General features: G+C 39.4%; 1 pseudogene; it reads right to left on the reverse strand.

Moving 5' to 3' along the window:
* LOC131414781 (protein mono-ADP-ribosyltransferase PARP9-like) overlaps nt 1–21,416 on the reverse strand; it is a 68,925-nt pseudogene that overhangs the window by 35,449 nt on the left and 12,060 nt on the right.

Consider the following 21,416-nt stretch of genomic DNA (forward strand, 5'->3'; position numbering starts at 1 on the left):
TTTATGTTGATATATTTAGGAGATCTATTGATTTCCTTCACTTGTATTTCCAGCTCCTTCCCCAGGTTTGGGAAGTTCTCAGCTACTATTTCTTTGAACAAGCTCTCTGCTCCTTTTTCCCTTTCTTCTCCTTCTAGAACATCTATAATCTTTATGTTGCATTTCCTACTTGAGTTGGATATTTTTCAGAGAATTTCTACATTTCTTTTTAGTCTTAGTTCTCTCTCCTCCTCCATCTGAAGCATTTCTGCATTCCTATCCTCAATACTGTCAATTATTTCCTGCATATTCTCAGCTCTGTTCTTGAAAGATTTCAGATTTTTCTTTATCTCTTCCATTGTATTTTTAATCTCCAACATTTCTGATTGGTTTTTCTTTGTAGTTTCAATCTCTTTTGTGAAGAAGTTCCTGCTTTCGTTGAATTGTCTATCTGTATTTTCTTGTAATTCATTGAGCTTTTTTATGATAGCTATTTGAAATCTCTGTCATTTAGGTTATAAATTTTTGTGCCTTCAGGATTGATTTCTGGGTGCTTGTCATTTCACTTCTGGTCTGGAGATTTAATATATTTTTGCATACTGTTGAGGGTGTGGGCTTATTTTTCCTAAATCTGAAAATATCTGGTTGTAGTTTCCAGCTACCGCCACTGGGTGGGTGTCAAGAGCTGTGTCTTCTGAGACCGCTGTGATCCGCAGGTGCTCTGGCTAACCAGCTGTGTTGGTACTCCACGTGGGGGGAGGGGCTCTTTCTTTCACTTGCCTGATCCCAGGGGCTTCTCATTCTTCCCTTGCTATCTGCGCTCCTGGGGTGCCAGCTTGATGAAGGCACCCTTGCAACAATTCAGTCTCCTCCATATGGGAATTTCCCACAGGCTGTGAGAGAACCTGTAGAGCGATGGTTTTCCCACAGAAGGCTGCTCCTCCTGCCTCTCTCAGAGAGCTCCATGGTCTCAGTCCCAGGGTCACTGTCGTTGGGGAAGGAGAGGAGTTCTCCTTCCTTCCACTTCCTCTGGGGGTACCTCCACCTCCACCTTCAGATTTAAGACTGTATGGATCTCTCAGATGTCTTTTGAATTGTATGAATGTCCTCTGTTGGTATACGAATGTCCTTTTTGTTGTATCTTAGGCGGGGAGAGTCTAAAGGGGAAAGCTCACTGTGCCTTGATGCTGACATCATTCCAGACACCCTATTTTGACATGACATGTAAGTAGAAACATACAATGAAATACTATGCAACCATTAAAATGATGTATAAGATATTTAATGACATGGGGAAAATGATACAGATATTTTGCAAAAGAAAAACTGAATTATTAAACTATAAGTAAAGATGATGATATTTTTTAAAACTTTATTATTATATACACATAAAAAGAGGAGAATACATAGGGCAATAACTCAGCCATTAAGATTATGTTTACAGAAAAAATTAATTACATGAGGGAAATACTTGTAGCATTAAATGAAAAATGGTAGATAAAATATCGTGTAATTAGCAATGGAATAAATTGTGGTTTTGACTTTGTTGAAGGTAGATGGAGAAAGAAACTAGAAGGGATTACCTAAGAACATTGGCAGTGGTTTCCTCTGAGTGTTGCAATTATGGGTGATGGAGCATGGTGAGAGAAGGTTATTTCCATATTCTTTTTACTGTGCACGTAATTTATGAAAATGTAAACATGTCTTAAATGTCTGCAACTCTTGAAAAGTGATGCTTCTGGATAAATAAGCTGCTGAATAGTTTAAGAATTTACCTGACTCTAATACAATAGAAAGAAGGGATGAATCTGAAGGGCCACTATCTGTAAAAGTAATGAGATATGTTCTGTGTCCTTCAGAAGGTAGGACAGTGATCAGCAGGTAATAGTCAGAGAAAAACAGCTTTCAACACAGGGCAAACCCAAGAGTTTACACAAGATTTTTCCAATACTTAGAGCTGTCCCACAATGGAATAGGTTCCATCAAGACGTTGAGCTCTGGAAGTGGATAAGCAGAGGCTAGAGGGCTTTTTGCCGTACGAGTGGAGGAAGATGGGAGAAGATGGAAGAGGTGACAATGGGACTAGATGACCTCATTTCCTTTTCACTGCTAACAATTCTTCAATTCACCTTTCATTCATTCATTCATATGGCCCCCAAGATGGTTCCCAATGCTCCTTGCTTACTGGTATCCATGCCATTGTAATAATTCCCTCCCACATTGAATGAGCTGATCCATGTAACCAATAGGATATTGTGGAATAGATGGAGTATGTCTTCAGAGACTAGATCATAACAGACATCTTCTGCTTCTCTTTCTCCTGATTTTCTCCCTGTGGAGTAAGCCAGCTGCCATGTCATGAGGACACTCAAGCAGCCTGTGGACAGGCCCATGTGGAGACGAACTGAGGACTCCTGCCAACAACCAGCAAAAACTTGCCAGCTATTGAGTGATTCACCTTGGAAGCAGGTCCTCCACCCCAGTCAAGCCTTCAGATGACTGCATCACCTGCCGACATCTTGACTGCAACTTTATGAGGGACCCTAAGTCAGAATGACCCTGCTAAGCTGTGCCTGAATTCCTTACCCTCAAAACCTCTAGGTTTTGTGGTAGATTTGTTATATAGCATTAGATAACAATGCAATACACTTTTACTTGATTGGTTCCACAACAGATTTCAGGGAATATTCTTTGATTCAGTCATTCTAGCTAACATTGTAGCTAATAAGTGTTTCTTAAGAAGGCAAAATCCCCAGCTGTTACAGATGCACAATAGCAACCTATTCATTGAGAAGTATGGTTTAGCTCAACACAGTTTGATGTCTTAACATGTTCCAATAAGAACAACAACATCTTGGCTTTAAAGTGATTCATCTTATTTCTTTTCCAATAGAAAAAAGTAATGCACTCTTTGTCCTCCTATAGATTTGGTGTCAGTGGATAGTTCTAGCTGTAATTGTGTCATTGATATTTCTCAGCATCTGCCCATCAATATGCTTAGAACAGAAGTATGCTACAAATTGCTATAGAACATTTTTAAAAAGGCTCTTTTCAGCATTCAAGCACCTAACAGTGATTTTTATCTATGTAAACAAGTCAAAGGCAAAGAAAAACCTCTATAAACTGTTCTTATAAATGGAAGACTGAATCATCTCTTTGAGATTTAAAAAAAAACCTATTTTTAACATGTGAAAGTCATGAGATATTTTGGATAAGCGTGATTATCAGAGAATACCACAAATAGCTTTGGATGTTGGGTATCATCTGAGACGGAGTCATACAGATCTGTGGGATGCTCTGTGTTCTTTGATGGAGGGGTTTTTATTCCTGCGTGTCCACATGTATAGACTCCTGTAAGTACTCACACGACATAAATATGCTTTCTACCACTGCTGTCTGGTCTGGAGTATTTATCATCAGCAGAATACCTGGCCTTAACAGTAAAATAGGTTCCCTTTCCATAGAGTGCAGCTGTAAAGAGAAAGATAAGAGCCTTCCTAAGAACATAAAATTATCACAGTATATGGAACCATGCCCCAACCCAACAAAAATTTTTAAAAATGAAGTTCTTGTCCACCAAAGCCACTTTTCATCATTTCTAAAATTCACTCCACCTGTCCTCAGAAGGTTGCCAGTCTCCTCTCAGTGGAACACAGTGAGTTCCATCCTGGTGATGACAATATGGCTGCCATCTATGGTTCTACACTGCTTGGGTACGAATAGTGAACACCAGAACTACTGCTCACCTCATTCTTATCAGCCAGATTACTTGATTCCTTACCATTCATCCCAGCATAACTGCAACTAAAGCCATGCTGATTGACATGTGGCACTGTGTCTGCATCTGTGCCATGGAACAGGAGTCTCTCCTTATTTTTATGGCCATTCTTGGTGTCCATCTGGTTTTTCTTTAGCTCTGCCAGAGAAATACATTCTGTATCCTCTCAATCTATGAAGGACAAAAGGCAAAACATTTTGGAAATGACCTTATAGCTCAGTATATTGTGGGGCTTTTTTTGTGGATTTTAAAAGAACCAATATGAAGAACGAAGAGAAGGAGAAGGAGAAGGAGAAGGAGGAAGAGGAGGTGGTTGAGGGGGGAGGGAGAGGTGAAGGAAAAGGAGAAGATAATGCAAATAAACAGCAAATTCAGAGAGTAGGTACCTTTCTGCTTTTAGAAAAAGGGTAGGCTAAAAGTATCCATTAATATCTATACCTTGTAATAGTGCTTATTACCATCTATTTTACATAAGGAACTTATAATTTATATGAAAACGTTTACCTATATATATATCTTCCATGGAATTCCTGGAGATTCACTGACATTCAAATTCCTATTCAAATCTTTAGGATCACTCAATAATTATTTCATTAATTCTTTCTGATCTCCAAACCCATTCCATGTGTCTACTTTCCAGTAACATATTTTTCTTCATTGCTCCAATTATGGTCATTAATCACCTTATAATTGCCTAATCTAATGACTATTTCTTTCTAGACCTTCAATAGCATTTCAAACCACGATCCACCTCCTCCTTAATACTTCGTCTTTCTTTAACTTTTTTCAAAATATCATTCTCTTTTGGTTCTTTTTCCTTTTAGAAAATGAATTTAACACTCAATAATCATCTATTCAACACCTACTATGAATCAAGCCCTGTGCTGGGTCTCTGTGCTCAAGAAACTTTTAGTTTAATGGAGGAGAAAGACAAGAAAACAAATCACTACTCCTCAGAGAGATAAGGGATGAGTTAGGAAAACACATATGGACTATGAAAGCCTAAGAAAGGGATCTAGATAGTCTATGTCTAGGGAGGGAGGAGGAAATCTGAGGATATGATGTTCTAGAAGCCAAGGAAGAAGAGAGGTTCAAGAAGAATGGAGTGGATACCTGTAGCAGATGTTGAGGAGAAACCAAGTAATAAAAGCAGGAGGGAAAATTATTTTGCTGAGAGTGATGGAGGCTTCAAGGAGAGTGATGAAGGTTTGGAATGGGAATGCATGAGAAAATTGACTGGAGGAAGCAATGAAGGATTCCAAGCACCTGGAGGGTTCAGTTATTAGGGACGATGAATTAGTAATGATGTTATCTAGGAGCAAGAGGAGAGAAGGTAGGTTATGAAATAAATCCAAAGTTGGAGTGTTTCAAAATTGGTGTGACAGAAGGACAAGAGCCAAGGAAGTTGCAGATATCGGGCAAACACGATTGAAGCGAGGATCTTGCACTCTCAACAGCTTTTCACATCACGAAGCATCTCCTCCTTTAAATTCTGTCCTTTCCGCAGGAGTCTCTGTCTTCTGATTCTCCTTCTTTCTGAGGAATTAAGTTCATTCATTCCATCAAGTTCTTTCAATAAGTATTGTGTCCTATGACACGCTACGCACTGTGCTAATTACTGGGAATGTAGAGATGAGTAAGATGCAACTCCTCTCTTAAGCCCGCTGTCTAATGGGGGAGTCAGGCATGCAAAAGGTTATCAAAGCACAATTTCATAAGTGCTCCAATGTAGTTAAGTACACAGTTTTATGGAAGCAGCGGCTAGATTTTAAATTACTGGGATACCACACCCCGCTCTGATATACACGGTATGATAATGACCTTCTAAACTCCTATCCGTAACTGACTAATATTTTTATGCAGCATAGCAGACATTGTGGGAATTTCTGAACAGCCATTCCGCTTCATCCCCATTGTGAAGCAACTCCTGGCTTGGGTAGAGTTGTCCCCACTTATAGTTGTATGGTCAAGTCTAATTGGGTTAAACCATCAGAGTCATCTCATGATGGCAGCACACAATGATGGGATCCAATAGCCCAGGTCCAAGCGAATGTCATATGGCACTCCCCTGACACAGACCAGTTGGAATAGTCACTCAACACAAAGCCTGGGACTCTCATCCAGTGGTTGTGGGATAGGACACAGTTTCCCTTTTGTAGGATGTGAATGGGGAAAACAGAAACCACTGATTGCCACCAGCAGCTTCCTATAATCAAGAAGGGAGTCCAGCCTTCAGATGAAGCTGACACTGTGGACAGCAAAGCCAGAAGAACCAGATCCATGACATCATTGAGACACTGGATCAAACTGCTTCAAAGACCATCCTCCTTCTGCACTTTCCATTAATTTCCAATATATTTCTTCTTGTTGAATCAGTTTAAATACATTCGTGAATTTTAAGTATCCAAACATATCCATGTGACTTTGGGGACTCTCTTTCATTACTGCTAATGAATGAACCATAAGATTTGAAGTCTATGGAGCTTGAGTGAGTCTAGTCAAAATTTATAAGGTAAGCATCATGGCAGAGTGAGCTTTCCCGTAAACTCTTCCCCTCATAAGATACAACAAAAGGAACAGTCACAGACCCTCAATAGACTCACAGACAGTGAAAAGCAAGATCGGAAAGATCCACACTGCTGCACATCTGAGAGTGGAACGTGCTGGGCCCCTGGAGGAAGTGAGGAGAGGTAAGGAGAATTCCTCTCTCCCCATCAGATCAGTGATCCCGGTCTGCGTGGCTCCCAGAGAGTGGGGAGAGGCGGCCCTCTGCAGGGAATCCATAGCTCTTTAGGCTCTCTGAGCCAGTGGGAAACTCCCACACAGAGGACTCAGAACAGCCACAGGGCTACCATCAACATCAGAGGACCCCAGGAGAGTGGAATACGAGGGGCAAGCAAGAAGCCGCCCACGCCAGGGACCCAGCAAGCAAAAGAGAGAGCCCCCACACACCGCATGCCGGACACTGCAGCTTAACTGACCAGATCACACTAAGCGGCCAGCAATTGCAGCGAACAGCCAGGGCAGAGCACAGGGGGCTCAGATTACACAGTCCTTAACCCCCACACAGTGGCGGCGGTGGAAATTGCAACCAGATATTTCCAGGATGAGGAAAAATAAAGCCAATACAGGAACCACAATGCAAAGGTACATGAAATCACCAGACCAGAAGGAAAATGACAAGCACCCAGAAACCAACCCTGAAGGCACAGAAATACATAACCTAAATGACAGAGATTTCCAAATAGCTATCTTAAAAAAACTCAACAAAATACGAGATAACACAGACAAACAATTCAATGAGATAAGGAGTTTCTTCACAAAAGAAATGGAAATCATAAAGAAAAACCAATCAGTACTGATGGAGATGAAGAACACAATGGAGGCGATAAAGGAGAATCTGGAATCTTTAAAGAACAGAGCTGACAATATGGAGGAAAGAATTAGCATTAGAGGATAGGAATACAGATATGCTCCAAATGGAAGAGGAGAGAGAACTAAGACTAAAAAGAAATGAAGAAAGTCTCCGAGAAATATCTGACTCTATTAGGAAATGTAAAGAATTACAGGTATTCCTGAGGGAGAAGAGAGGGAAAGAGGAACAGAGAGCCTATTCAAGGAAATAATAGCTGAGAACTTCCCAAATCTGGGGAAGGAGCAGGAAATACCAGTAAGTGAAGCCAATAGGTCACCTAAATATGTCAACAGGCAAAGGCCCACTCCACGACACGCAGTGGGAGGGCTGGCCAAAGTCAATGACAAAGAAACAATATTAAGTGCAGCTAGACAAAAACAAAAAATAATGTACAAAGGAACTCCCATCAGGCTCTCAGTGGATTTCTCAACAGAAAGTTTACAGGCTAGGAGAGACTGGAATGATATATTCAAAATACTGAAAGACAAAAACTTTCAGCCAAGAATACTCTATCCAGCAAAAATTTCCTTCAAATATGATGGAGAAATAGTAACTTTCCCAGATAAACAAATGCTAAGGGAGTTCATGGCCACGAGACCCCCACTACAAGAAATATTCAAGAAGGCCCTCAGGCCTGAAAAAAAGAAAAGAAAGGGAATACAAAGCTTGAAGCAAGGAGAAAAATAGGTAGAAAAAATCAGAAAAATAGTAGATCTTTACTGGAATAGGTTGGCAACCACTTAAATACCAAAATCAAAGATCAAAGAAAGGAATTCACCAAAAATAAATATAACCTCATCCCTGTAAACACACACCCACAACACAAGATAGAATAAGGTATAACAAGAATGACTTAGAAGGGGAAGAGGAAAGTGATTGAATTCACTTAGTATAAGGAAATAAGAGGCCATCAGAATGGGCTATCTCATACACAAGATTTTTTATACAAATCTCAAGGTAGCAACTAAACAAATAATCAAAACAAAATCACATATGATAAACAAAGAGAAAACTAAAAGAGTCATAAGACAGAAGAACCAAACTGAATTGGCAGTCCGAAACAAATGGGACAAGAAACAAAGGAAATGCAAAAGAACCAGAAAATAAGTGACAAAACAGCAACATTAAGCCCTCATATATCAATAATTACCCTAAATATATATGGATTGAACTTTCCAATCAAAAGATATGGAGTGGCAGGATGGATTAAAAAGCAAGACCCAACAATATGCTGCCTCCAGGAAACACATCTCAGCTCTAAAGACAAGCACAGGCTCAGAGTGAAAGGATGGAAGACAATACTCCAAGCCAATGGCAAACAACAGAAAGCAGGTGTTGCCATACTCATATCAGACAAAGTAGACTTTAAGATAAAACAGGTTAAGAGAAACAAAGAAGGGAAACATACAACAATAAAAGGGACACTCCACCAAGAAGACTTATCACTTATAAATATATATGCAACCAACATAGGAGCACCAAGGTACATAAAGCAACTATTAACAAACCTAAAAGGAGACATTAACAACAACACAATAATAGTAGGGGATCTTAATACCCCACTTACATCAATGGATAGATCATCCAGACAACAAGTCAATAAAGAAATAATGGACTTAAATGAAAAACTGGGCAAGAGGGACCTAGTAGACATATACAGATCACTCCATCCAAAAACAGCTGACTACACATTCTTCTCAAAAGCACATGGAACATTCTCAATGATAGACCATATGTTGAGAAACAAAGCAAGCCTCTATAAATTTAAGAAGATGGAAATCATAACAAGCATCTTTTCAGACCATAATGCTATGAAACTGGAAATCAACCACGAAAAAAGAACTGGGAAAGTGACAAAAATGTGGAGATGAAACAACATGCTACTGAATGGATCATTGATGAAATTAAAGGAGAAATCAAAAACTATATGGAAACAAACAAAAATGAAAATATGCCATACCAAATCACGTGGGATGCAGCAAAAGGGGTCCTGAGAGGGAAACTCATAGCGATACAAGCCCATCTTAACAAACAAGAAAAAGCCCAAATAAGCAACCTTAAATTACACCTAACAGAACTAGAAAAAGAAGAACAAACAAAACCCAAAGTCAGCAGAAGGAGAGAAATAATAAAAATCAGAGCAGAAATAAACGAAATTGAGACCAAAAAACAGTAGAAAGGATTAATGAAACAAAGAGTTGGTTCTTTGAGAAGATAAACAAAATTGACAAACCCTTAGCCAGACTTACTAAGAAAAAAAGAGGAAAGACTCAAGTAAATAAAATTAGAAATGAAAGAGGAGAAATTACAATGGATACCACGGAAATACAAAGGATTATAAGAGAATACTATGAGAAATTATATGCCAACAAATTGGACAATCTAAAAGAAATGGATAAATTCTTTGACTCATATAACCTCCCAAAACTGAACCAAGAAGAAATGGAGAATCTGAATAGACCAATCACAGGTAAAGAGATTGAAATAGTAATCAAAAACCTCCCAAAAAATAAAAGTCCAGGACCAGATGGCTTCTTCGGTGAATTTTACCAAACATTCAAAGAAGATTTAATACCCATCCCTCTCAAACTATTCCAAAAAATAGAGGAAGATGGACCTAAATCATTCTACGAGGCCAACATCACCCTGATACCAAAGCCAGACAAAGACAATACAAAGAAGGAAAATTACAGGCCAATATGGCTGATGAACATGGATGCAAAAATCCTCAACAAAATATTAGCAAACCAAACACAGCAATACATTAAAAAGATCATACACCATGATCAAGTGGGATTTATACCAGGGACGCAGGGATGGTTCAACATCCGCAAATCAATCAATGTGATAGACCACATCAACAAAACAAAGAATAAAAAGCACATGGTCATTGCAATAGACACAGAGAAGGCATTTGACAAGATACAACATCCATTTATGATAAAAACTCTCAACAAAATGGGTATAGAAGGAAAGTACCTCAACATAATAAAGGCTATTTATGACAAACCCACAGCCAACATCATACTCAACGGGGAAAGACTGAAAGCCATTCCTCTGAGAACAGGAATGAGGCAGGGCTGCCCACTCTCACCACTCCTGTTCAACATAGTACTGGAGGTTTTGGCCAGAGCAATTAGGCAAGAAAAAGGAATACAAGGAATCCAAATAGGCAATGAAGAAGTGAAACTCTCACTATTTGCAGATGACATGATTTTATATACAGAAAACCCTAAAGAATCTGTTGGAAAACTATTAGAAATAATCAACAACTACAGCAAAGTCGCAGGGTACAAAATCAATCTACAAAAATCAGTTGCATTTCTGTACGCTAATAACGAACTAACAGAAAGAGACCTCAAAAAGATAATACCATTTACAATTGCATCAAAAAGAATAAAATATCTAGGAATAAATCTTATCAAGGAGGTGAAAGACCTACACAATGAAAACTACAAGACATTATTGAAAGAAATCCATGATGACATCAAGAAATGGAAAGACATCCCATGCACATGGATTGGAAGAATAAACATAGTTAAAATGTCTATATTACCTAAAGCAATCTACAGATTCAATGCAATCCCAATTAGAATCCCAATGACATTCTTCACGGAAATAGAAAAAAGAACACTAAAATTCATACGGGGCAACAAAAGACCCTGAATAGCCAAAGCAATCCTAAGAAAAAAGAACAAAGCTGGAGGCATCACAACCCCTGACTTCAAAACATACTACAAAGCAATAGTAATCAAAACAGCATGGTACTGGTACAAAAACAGACACACAGATCAATGGAACAGAATTTAAAGACCAGAAATAAAACCACACACATACGGACAGCTAATTTTCGACAAAGGAGCTAAGAACATACAATGGAGAAAGGACAGTCTGTTCAATAAATGGTGTTGGGAAAACTGGACAGCCACATGCAAAAGAATGAAAGTGGACCATCTGCTATTGCCATTCACAATGGATCAAAGACCTGAAGGTGAGACCTGAAACTATAAAACTCATAGAAGAAAATATAGGCAACACACTATTTGACATTGGTCATAAAGGAATCTTTTCGGATGACATGCCTACCCAGACTAGGGAAACTAAAGAAAAAATAAGCAAGTGGGACTTTATCAGATTAAAGAGCTTCTACAAGACAAACGAAACCAGAATCAAGATGAATAGACAACCCACCAGCTGGGAGAAAATATTTGCAAAATATATATCTGACAAAGGGTTAACCTCCATAATATATAAAGAACTCACACAACTGAAAAACAAAAAAACAAACAACCCGATCACAAAATGGGCAGAGGAAATGAACAGATACTTCTCCAAAGAAGATATACAGATGGCCAATAGGCACATGAAAAGATGTTCAACATCACTAATCATCAGGGAAATGCAAATCAAAACAACACTAAGATATCACCTCACACCCATTAGAATGGCTATAATCATGAAGACAAAAAACAACAAGTGTTGGAGAGGATGTGGAGAAACAGGGACCCTCATACACAGCTGGTAGGAATGCAAACTGGTGCAGCCTCTATGGAAAACGGTATGGAGATTCCTCAAAGAATTAAAAATAGAAATATCCTATGATCCAGCTATCCCATTACTGGGAATCTATCCAACGCACCTGAAATCAACAATCCAAAGAGGCTTATGCACCCCTATGTTCATTGCAGCATTATTCAGTATAGCCAAGAAGTGTAAGCAACCCAAGTGTCCCTTGACTGATGATTGGATCAAGAAGATGTGGTATATATATACAACGGAACACTACTCAGCCATAAAAAAAGACAAAATCGTTCCATTTACAACAACATGGATGGGCCTGGAGGGTATTATGTTAAGTGAAATAAGCCAGAAAGAGAAAGACAAACAGTGTATGATCTCACTCATATGTGGAATATAAACCCACACATGGACAGAGAAAACTGTATTGTGGTTACCAGGGGCAATGGGGGTAGGGGGTGGGCACAAGGGGTGAAGGGAGACATGTATCTGGTGATGGACAAACAAAAATGTACAACCCAAAATTTCACGATGTTATAAACTATTAAAACATCAATTAAAAAAAAGACAAAAAAAATTAATAAGGTAAGGAAAAAGGGAAGGGTGTTATGAAAAAAGATGACTTTCATGTTAGTTCTGCAATATTTAAAAGAAGTAATTTTTTTGTGTGTGAGGAAGATCGGCCCTGAGCTAACATCTGCCAATCCTCCTCTTTTTGCTGAGGAAGACTGGCCCTGGGCTAACATCCGTGCCCATCTTCCTCCACTTTACATGGGACGCCGCCACAGCATGGCTTGCCAAGCAGTGAGTTGGTGTGTACCTGGGATCCAAACCAGCGAACCCTGGGCCACCACAGCAGAGCGCGTGCACCCAACCGCTTGAGCCACCAAGCCGGCCCCTAAAAGAAGTAATTCTTTAATGTAATATTACCTTCTCTATTTTGTAGGAAGAATGAGTCCACAGCATCCATTTCCAGGAATGTATGAAAATCAGGGCACTTCCTACGCTCTTGTTTCTCATTCATCTCATCCTGGCTTTTTAAAAAAAAAAAAAAAGCTACACAGTTCACAGTTGCTTCCTTTATTATCTTCAATTTGGTACCACAGATGAAGTGAATGGTTCTGACACTAATATGATTTATGTTAATTAATGATCTAGCTAAAATATTTAGGTAAACTTAGATTCACTATAGCTTGAAATTATAATTTTCCCAGAAAGTTCTATGGAATTAATTCGATAAGAAATTGATATGTAAACATAAAAGTAGATAATAACAACAATAAACAAACACATAGGGACAGAGATTGGATTGGTGGTTGCCGGGGGGGAGGGAGGGGTGTGAAAGGGATGGTTCGGTACATGTGTGTGGTGATGGGTTGTAGTTGGTGTTTTGGTGGTGAACACGATGTAATCTGTGCGGAAGTGGAGGTGTAATGATGTACACCTGAAATTTTTACAATGTTGTAAACCAATGTTACTGCAATAAACAAAAATTTAAAACAAAAAATTAAAAAAAAAAAGAAAGAAACTGATATGTAAACATAAAAACCAATTTATTGACGTTTTCACTTTTATCGGTTTTACTTAGTGTGGTTCTTTATATTTTCTTTTAAAGCACATTGTTCTGTACCCCATCTTCTATGCTAAGTAAACATTATGAAAATAGTGGAAGTGCTAAGTGAATGCTTTCATATAAAGTGATGAAGCTCAAAGTTTTCCTTTGCTTTCCAATGGCTTCCAGAAACTTCTAACACATTCAGGATATACATCAACTTGCTGAGATGGCATGAGTAGCAGAAATATGGACAGATTGGGTTAGAGAAGAAAATGGCACAATACTACAAACATAAACCAAAGGATTTCTCCTTACAAACAAAACCACAACTTACTCATTGTTAACGAAAGATACACCAGGCCAGGGAGAGGGGTCCAGGGCACTCCATTCTTGTTTGGCAGGTCCATCCAGGGAATGAAGCTCTGGTGACCAAGGGAAGCATCTAACCCTAATCTGGAAGACTTTTTCAAATCCATTTTAAAGGAGATTTTCTGGAGAAGTTTCCCACCAATACTGTGTGTAGTTTCTGCAAATTAAGTTCTTTCTTTTCCCCACTGCCCATTCCTTTCAGATCTTCTGGCCTAATCATTTCTAGTCCTAGGCCTTAGCATCCTCTTGGACCTGCTACTTTCTTTTCTCTGAATGCAGATGGCAAGACTGGGCAGTAAGGAAGTGAAGCGTTTCTTGGGGCCCTCTCTTCCTTTCATGCCATGAGGTTGCAGAGCAGTAACTACCAGGACTTGAAATCAGAAGACCTGATCTGCCTCAACCTGTGACCAGCCATGCGGCATCGAGCAAGTGATCCCACTTCCAAGTAAGTCTTCATGTTCTCATCTATATGACAGAAATGATAAGACCTGCTCTATATACAGCCTCATGGGATTGTTACAAATTTATATATATATAAAATATAATAAGGGAAGTGGAAGCACTTTAGGGAATGCCAAGTCCTTCATAAACATACAATTATTATTCTTAAAAAATGATTAAGCTTGATCTTTTCTACATTCCAGAGGTATCTGTACTTAAAAAGGGAGTAAAGTGTGAAGCCAAGGGTATTTAAGTACTTAACTCTGAGAGCTGTGCTGGGTACAAAGGAAATCCAAATGTATACTTTACAGTCTCATTGGGAACACTGAGTTCAGCTTGTAAGGGGTTGGCTTTATCAGGTTTTGCCCCTGCTGTGTTGCATTTGTCAGTTCACAGATGGGTTCCACTTGTGATCTCACCCTGGATGTGAACCAACTATTTCCTGCTGAATGGGATTTTCCTTAACCTCTTGCTAGTACCAGGTTGAAAATCAAACATCTCTGAAAGCCATAGAGCTTAAAGAGTGAAAATTCTTAAAATGCAACAACAACATGTACTACTGATTATAAAAACAATACCTGTTCAGGGCTGGCCCAGTGGCAAAGTGGTTAAGTTCGTGTGCACCACTTTGGCGGCCCAGCGTTGGCAGGTTCGGATCTGGGGCACAGAGCTACATACCCCTCATCAAGCCATGCTGTGGCGGCATTCCATATATAAAATAGAGGAAGAGTGGCACAGATGTTAGCTCAGGGCCAATCTTTCTCACCAAAAATAAATAAATAAATAAAAATAAACAAATAACAAGATCAAATCTTTATAAAAAATACATGTTTATTATTCAAAAGTTGGGAAGTTATCAAAGTATAATGAAAGGAAGAAATACCCATAATTCTGCTACCTGGGATTCCCTTTTATATTTCATGTGTGTGTGACAGGACATTTTGCATCTCCACAACAAGCATGTGGAACTTAGCAGCTGTTGCTGAACACAGTATATCCCACCAGAAAAGGAAACAGGACTTGATTCCAACCCACCGATGTGTACCCCTCTCCACAAGGAGTAAAGATATATATGAAGAGGAAGAATCCCTGATGGATTAGAGTGACTCTGAACCCAAATTGCAAAAAAAAAAAAAAAAGGAAGGGTGAGAGGGAATTCATAGAGGAGGCAGTATCTAGAATATATAAAGAATTCCTTCAAATCATTAAGAAAAATAAACAACCCAGTAGCCAGTTGGGCAAAAGATATCACAGAAAAAACACACACACGGCCCATATATGTGTGAAAAAGAAACACACATGGCCCATATATGTGTGAAAAGATGCCTACTTTCATTGGTAATGAGAGAAATAAAAAATCACCCACGAGTCTGGTAAAAATTCATCAGTCTGACAATATCAGGTGTTGAGAAGGCTGTAGAGCAACTGAAACTCCTATATAGTCATGATGGATGTAAAGCTGGAACAACTACTCCCATAACTATATTATTTAAAGAAATATTAGCACCATGTGTATCAGGGAATGTATACAAGAAAGTTCACATTCTTGTTTGTAACAGCAAAAAACTGGAAATGACCCAAATGTCCTTCAACAATGGTATATTGTTATAGCAATGAAAAGGAGTGAACTTGAGTTACATGGATGAATCTTGGAAACACAGTTTGAAGGGAAAAAGTAAGCTGAGCACCTACTACGTTCTAGGCATTGTTCTAGGTGCTTTACATGTATTATTTTATTCAATCCCCACAACCCTATGAGATAGGTACTATTGGTGGCCCCATCTTACAAATGAGGAAACCGATTCAGAGAGTAATTAAGTAATGTGCCCATGGTTATAGGACTAGAAAGTGGTGCCCACAGAGCTAGTAGTTGTGGGCAGTCTGACTCCAGTGCTCATATGATTCTGCCTCCCAGTGAGTGATCCCAGGACAATAGCGGTAATTAGCATCTTTTCCCTCATCTAGTAGTTGAGTGGTACCAGGAGCTATGAAAAAGTACCAGGACAGACCTAGAAGTAAGCGGGAGGATGGCCTCCCTCTGAGTACAAATAAAAGCCACTGTTTAAGACAACAGCAAGAAGTGACAGGGGTTCTTAAATTAGAGGAATACTTTTTTTTTTTAACCCCTATTCTGCCTGGGAGCTTGTATTACTTTTGAGGAGAAAATAAAAACAATACATGATGATACTTCACTTAGCCATCATTATCAGGAAAGAATTGTTCTTCTAGATAACTAAATTGTTCAGATCACTAAAGGCTACTCTTCTAGCACCAAAATATATTTAATTTTAACTATCTATTAGTTAAATATTTCTAACAGAAACACACTTTCCTGCCTTCCTAAATTTTTAACTTTTCCTTGATAATCTGAGGTCATTATCATTAACCATCATTAGTGTCAATTATTGTCCTGTGCTATAATTCCTATGCAGATGTCCTCAAGAATTACTGAAGTAAATGCTAATGCCTGGCCCCATTATTCAGATTAATGACATAATGATATGTGTATGTTTATTTTCCATATTATCTTCACCTAAAACTCCTCCTAACTAGCTTCCCTAGATTTATTGTGGCTCCCCAAACATGCACTGCATTTGTTGCTTCTGTGGGTTTTCTTCATCTTGGGCACCCCACCCCACTGACTCTGCCCATTGAAAATCTTGCCATCCTCAAAGCCCAGTTTAGAACCATCTCACCCATGAAGCCATTCTTGATCCCTTCCAGTCAGAGGGATCAGAGGGAATCTCTCCCTCCTCCAGGCTACCTGGGGAGTTTGTCCATCCTCTCATTCATTATTTAGCCCCTGGCATTTGTTTAGTGCTTTGAAATTTACAGAGCATTTTTACATACATAATCTCCAATTATTCTCACAACAGTCTGTCATCATTTTACAGATAAATAAACAGGCTCATAAGAGGTGCAGTCACAGACCAGAGCTCTTAAAGCTCTCCCTTCTTTTCCAGCACTGCTGGACCACGGAACATCCATAAGTGAACTCTTGTACTAAAGGGTGTAAGCAAATCATTTTGACCCTAATAGGAAATATTCTAACAGTTTTATTGCTAGTTGAATGTCTAGTGTTCTTAACATCTATACAACACTGTAGATTAACAGATTATTTCAGAAGTACACATCCTAGTTGTCATGAGGCAATTCCATCTCAGTCCACTCAAACTCCACTAAAGAAATGGACTTATAAGAGGAAGTCAATCCTTCTGCAGCCCTCAACAACCAGGACTGGTTTAGTCCAGTGACCCCCAAACCTGATTCAGCAGCAAAATTGACTAGGGAGCACTGAAAATACACGTGCTGGGCCCAGACCCAGAGTTCCTGAATCAGAATCTGTGGAGTTGGGGCCTGTACATACTTTTGTTTGTTTGTTAAGGTTTCCATCATGATCCCAGTGATCACTCAGGTTTGGATAGCACTGGGTGAATCCACTTATTATTATCTGGCCTTACTGAGATGTGTTTTCTATAATTACCAATGAGTAACCCCATTTCAGTGTAACCCCATTCAGAGAAGAAAGAGTAACTGGCTTAGTCAGCTTATGAAGGACAGAACTTTTTCTTAGAAAAAAATCATAGATGCTATTTGTAATAAACTACCCACACTGTGGATTACGTACTGCAACTCAGCCTCTCTCTGTTTATATCTTGAAAGTGGACTGAGCACAATTAGAATCATGGTCACGTATAGAGCAGGTTGGTACGCAAGCAGTAGCACAATACAATATATTCGGCTTATTTTTTCTTCTTCTCCCCTCCATTAGTTCAGATGATCAAGAATAGAATGAGCCTAGGGTGAAGACTCTACTTCTAGGCCTGTGAATTTCTTACTCACCTCTGTAGTTGTTAAGACCCTGAGGCTTGGACATATTCTTTGCCATTTCGGTGCAGAAAGCCTACAAGAAGCAAAACACAGCAGAGTCATAAGTGGGGCTTTTAGCTGTTGTCATCAAAATCCCTCTCTCTACCTGCACACACCACACTTGACCTCATCCACTCTGTCAGCCCCCATTCCCACTGCCGCACTCCAAAGCACCTTTTGGAAAGTCCTAGGGAACAGCAAGTACAGCACCACAATCTATTAGAACATGTAGGAGAAACAAATACAGGAAAAATGGAAAGAAAAGCAAAATCTAGTATTAAAAAAAAAAGAATGTATATCCCAAGGCAAAATATAATCATTCATTCATTCAACAGATATTAATGCCCTGCTTATTGGATATTGGGCACTGAACTAAAGCTGTGGATATGTCCCTGAAGACAAATCTAGGCAGATGCTCTTGTAATTAGTAAAACAAATTCATTTTAAAAAGTCATATGCACACCAAGCTTTGTCTGTAGATTGAATAAATGATCAATTCCTGTAAAGTGCTTAAAATTGTACCTGGCACACAGTAAGCATTCAATATATGTTAGCTATTATAATTTTATTATATGACAGTCTATAGACAAAGATTTGTGTATTTTGCCATGTAGATCCTTTAACACAGTGTCTATCTGAAAACATTCATCTCTCCTAGGGTTTGGAACCAACATATCCAACGTCGTCTTTGTTTAAAGTTGATTCAATTGGCAGTAATTACTTCATTGAAAAGATGATAAATAATGAGGTAAAAGCTAGATTTTGCTTTGCATCTGAACTTTAACAATGAAGTTTTTTAATCTGTGGGACATTTTCTTCATAAATTCTATCTGCAGTTGCTATTTCCAGAACAAAAAGCCATCGATCTTACCATCTTTAGTACCTGGAGAGGTCACAAAAGAGTAATTCCCTGCCCTCCCTGTCCAAGAACTTGGAAATAAAACAAATGAGATAACATTATGTGCTGACAAATAGACTAATAACAGCTGCTATATGCAAAATGGATAAAAATCAGCTCTCTCCAAAATCGTTTTGAAAGTCACGGTGTCTCACAGGGTTACAAATCAATTAGGTAAGTCCTTTGAATTAAATGTGAAAGAAAACTGTAACTTAATCAGTATCAATAACATAGAAGGTGTGGATAACAAGCAGATGGTGTGGAAGGAGTCTGGAAAAGTAGACCCAGATGGCAAGAATTTGGCAGTTTTTCCAGCTCTGTCCACGAATGACCAACACCTAATGTGAGGGATGTCAGTAGTGTGTTCCTAGAGAAGATGTTCCTTATTCTGAGATATAATGTCTGGCACAAGGTAGATATGCCATAAACATTTGTTAAGTAACCAGGTGAATGACTATCCATCGCCTTTTACACATACTCAGCTCCACCCAGGACCCTGATCATCATGAAATCCTGGTGAACACAAGTATTTCAGCCAGCTGGGGACTTATTTACTCACTGTCATTTGTGAGTTGGAAAATTCATGAGTGTGTGAATATCAGTATCACTTTATTGTGAGTTTACTGTACGTTGGTCTTCCTGAGTCAGGTCAACTCTGGATGTCTGACAAATCCATTTTCTGGAATATAGGGGCCTTGCCAACATAATGCCCCCTGTAAGGAATTGTATAAGTTGCCCTCTGATCTTTCTGAACACACACCCCTCATTGAAAGACTTATTTAAGAAGAAAGATGTGCTTCTCCAAAGGCAGAGGTGTATACATACGTGTACACACGTCATACTTCCACGTGGACATCATGGAGTGTTAATATTGACAAAAGCCTGAAGGAAGGGTCAATGTTCAGGGTATACTGTAAATTACCGTGTAAGATAATCCTCTCCTTTGAGTTACAAAACTGAAAGATGTATCCTCTCTCAAGTTATTTTTCTGTGTTTTTGTTTAGTGGTTGAGAACACAGGCTTTGGGGTTACACAGACAGACTCAGTTGGGAATCTTGTTTGGGCCACTTGACCAGCAGTGTGCATAGTAACCTCTGGGCTAATGTGCTTTCCCATTTGTAAAATGGAGATGACAAAGGTGCTTCATCACAGGATTGAGGGGAGAATGAAACGAGACAGCTTCTTCTTAGCACAGTCCCTAGTCAACACGATACATGGCAGCTATTTTTATTATTAGCCCCTAGGGGAGCCCTCAGACTGTGGTTGATCTTCCCACTTTTATTGAACTGCCAAGTACCTTTTTGTTTGTGTGTTGGAAAGAATGACCTTCCTTTTCTAGATGTGGTTAATTCCTCTTGTACGGATATGGTGCTTCATGAGCAGTTCAGAGATGTACTCAGGGCACCTGTCCGGGCCCAGTGATAGTTCTCTGCTTTGGCAGGAACTGGTGAACTCCATTCGAAGGACAGGATGACTGATTTTGCCTAGCAGGTGAGCTACTTCACTGGGTAATTGGCCGCTATTTTGCAGGTCAGCTGTGGATGAGACAGTGGTGTACTGAAGCCGGCTCACACGGCTCACGAGAGTCCACTGTGAACATCTCTCCCCAACTCCACCTTCACTGATGTCACATTGATAGCTTGACGTCAGCAATGGAAATCAGCAAATGCTACAAACCTCCCTATGTCTAGTCAGGCAGCAAAAAGAATAAGACCCTTTATGCTCTAGGAAAGAGCAAGCTAGAACAAGAGAGTAAGTTCATTTTCTTGTAGGGAGAGAGAAAATGGCAACCACCCACAGGGAGACAGGCTGGAAGGTGGGAAAGTGAGCAGTCAGAGGACTGGTGTTCAGAGCCACTCTCTCTACCAAGCACTAAGCAAGGCCCTTTATACCCAAAACCCAGACACATGACTGGGAAGTCGCACTAGCACTTGCATGTTGCTCTTGGCAGAAGCAGAAACCGATTCTTGAAAACCTATTTTAAGGGGCCGTATCTTATTTCATTTCCTTTTCATTCTTCCTTAACATCAACTGAAGTCCCTTTTGAAAATGCCAGCTAAGTGAGAATAAAGCACAGAGATGGTACTTTAAAGACAGAAGAGCACAGCAATCTACACTAATTATGTTGAATATATCAGGGACCTATTAAGGTGTTAGAAACTCAGCTTGCTCTGGCCCCTGTAAAACAAAAAGCCAAGATGAGGTGAAAACTAAAGAAGCTGGGCACACGGATCTCTGCACTCAGACACAGACACGCTCCCCTACACACAGGTCCCTCCATTTGTGTTAGACCACAACTGATTTCCATCTGCGGTCACCTACAGAGGAATTAAGAAAGAATAGATTGAACTCGAGGGCAGTACTGGGGACATGGCAAAAGTAGCCAGATATACTCCTGCTATAAGCTAAGGAACTTACAGTCTAATTGGGAAAAAAAAGATAAATAATTCACTTAATTTAGTATTCAGTTCAGCACTCAGAGAACTACAACTCATTACAGCTGATATGATAACAGCTACCCTTCCTGGAGGGCTAACTCTGAGCCAGGTACTTTTCTAAGTGTTTTATACGGATTAATTAATTTAATTCTGCC

This window comes from Diceros bicornis, chromosome 15 (assembly GCF_020826845.1).
Source record: "Diceros bicornis minor isolate mBicDic1 chromosome 15, mDicBic1.mat.cur, whole genome shotgun sequence".
Classification (NCBI taxonomy): domain Eukaryota; kingdom Metazoa; phylum Chordata; class Mammalia; order Perissodactyla; family Rhinocerotidae; genus Diceros; species Diceros bicornis.